At 37.1% G+C, this 2,038-nt stretch overlaps 1 long non-coding RNA gene across 2 annotated transcripts; it reads right to left on the bottom strand.

The window, feature by feature from the left end:
• Positions 1-560: 560 nt before the first annotated feature.
• LOC109585481 (uncharacterized) lies at positions 561-1,391 on the bottom strand. Of its 2 annotated transcripts, XR_002186508.1 has the most exons (3): positions 1,074-1,391; positions 873-1,008; positions 561-779 (listed from the first exon to the last, which is right to left on the bottom strand). It is a non-coding gene; the product is annotated as an uncharacterized LOC109585481 (long non-coding RNA). The 2 variants fall into 2 exon arrangements; XR_002186507.1 differs by having other exon boundaries at positions 873-1,380.
• Between the last annotated feature and the right edge of the window lie 647 nt (positions 1,392-2,038).

The raw sequence follows: 2,038 nt of genomic DNA, 5'->3' as shown, positions 1-2,038 counted from the left end.
ATAGGATGATAATCTTTATGGAATAGATTGGAATGGCCCTATACCTCTGGAAGATGATTACGATAGGTTATTTGTACCTCGTATTGAGTGTGATATTCCTTATGGTGTTCTGAGAGAGTTGCCCTCATTTGTACCACCATTAAGTCATAGTGAAAATTATGGCATTGACCTATATTGTTCTGCTTTAGATTACATTAACACTCATACATAGATACAATGTTTTTTTTACTACTTGTGTGTGCTGTTGTGATTTTTGTCATAATTATTTTGTGCATTAAATGTTACCTGTTAGCTATACTGAGTGAATCATGACAGAAACCCTGAGTTCTAACCTGGAAGATACTCAGCCATGCCCTGAGTGGGCGTTAGTTTTTTTGCATTTTTAGCAGAGTGCCTCCATCATTCTTTAATATTATTTTCAGCTGTCATTTATTGATGATATGCACCATCGCTAAGTGCTACCTAATTTGTACTAGTTACTACAGTGTTTCCACTTACTCAAACCTTTGTTTTAAAATTTTTATTTAGAGGGAAAATTACCGTTCATATTTTCAGTCAACTCAGTTGGACCAGTACATAAGTGGTAACCCAAATGTTTTATGAAAAATTGTCATAAATGAGGAAGGCATTAAAACATTGTTAATTGTTAATATTAAGAGTCACCATTATCATTCATCTAATTAATTAGTTTTGCATCGGGTATCTGGACTAGTTTCATTACTTTCTTGAGGGGTATTCAAGCTTTCTTTGTTCTTTTCCCCAGCATTGTTTGCATGGTCCTGTAAATTTATATATAAATAAAAAATACAAGGAAGTATTATAGCAGGGATAGAACTCCCTGAAACATAAAGCTATATCCCACCAACACTCACATGGAGCAAACACACTCAAGGCTAACTCAGCCTTTAACTGTCTCGGACCTCAGTGTTTAGCCATAGATGGTTTAGCCCTGACGAATAACCTCAGAATGAGACTGGATCTATTTCAGATTGCTGACACATCTAAGGGCTACAATATACAAGGGTTACCATTTGTATTATTCGTTTCAATTAGGAAAAAACTAAAGGTTATACCTCAAACTGGGTAAACTTGCTAGTTATTTTCATAGTCATCTTCTTAGCTTTCTTGACAGGAGACACGCCTACTATAGGCGGGGTGATGATCATGATGATCTGATCTAAATGACGTGAAGATATGCCATAGATGTATCAATATCTGTACAAACTATCATTTTAGTATGTATAATGGTGCATCCATATATGTATGTATATCTATAGCATGTATCCAATGGCAGAGAAAGCTGTCTATATAATACTTATATGTTTTGGCACTGTTCACACCTCATACTTAGTGGAAGAAAAGATAGATAGAGGATAGAGCAATTTAGAGACAGCGGGTACTGTGGTAGTGATGTTTTATACCGATACCAAAGTACTCGATACTTCGATACTACCCAGGATCGAAACGGTATCGAAAGCAATGGACCTTTTGCACTTAAGCGATTCTAATTAACGCGCACCCAAAGTGGTGGTAAAATGGCGGATTTTTGGAGGAAAGACAGGCTGAACAATCTTCTCTTTTATCCAGCCATTCTAGCTGTAGGAGCCACTTTGAGCTGTCCTTTTGTTTCAGTATACTCTATTTATCTCTTCTGTAAGCTCTTTGGTTGCTATTTTGGCTTTTATAGCATTTTATCATAGGAATATTCTCACCCATTGGCAATTCCCGTTTTTCTAAATTTTGCTTTCAGGAGCCAAGGCGCCGGCTTGCCCCTCCATTGCCATGAAGACAGAAGTGTATTCAGCTGAGTCCTATGACTAGTGTCTATCATCAGAGTTAGTCTCAGTCCATCAGGACAAGGTACGGTGGAATAACTCACTCAGTTGTCATGTTGCAGCTGGAGTGTGGATGATTATGACCATCTTTTCACTTCTTAAAACTATAGGTTGGCTCTTTTATAGATAGTTGAGGCATGCAAGAGCTTATTCTTTATCTGTACATTCACTGGTTGTATTGTATGAGCACCTCATGTCGTATA

This window comes from Amphimedon queenslandica, unplaced genomic scaffold (genome assembly GCF_000090795.2).
Source record: "Amphimedon queenslandica unplaced genomic scaffold, v1.1 AMPQUscaffold_13056, whole genome shotgun sequence".
Lineage (NCBI taxonomy): Eukaryota > Metazoa > Porifera > Demospongiae > Haplosclerida > Niphatidae > Amphimedon > Amphimedon queenslandica.
This window is presented reverse-complemented; position numbering and strand designations above follow the sequence as displayed.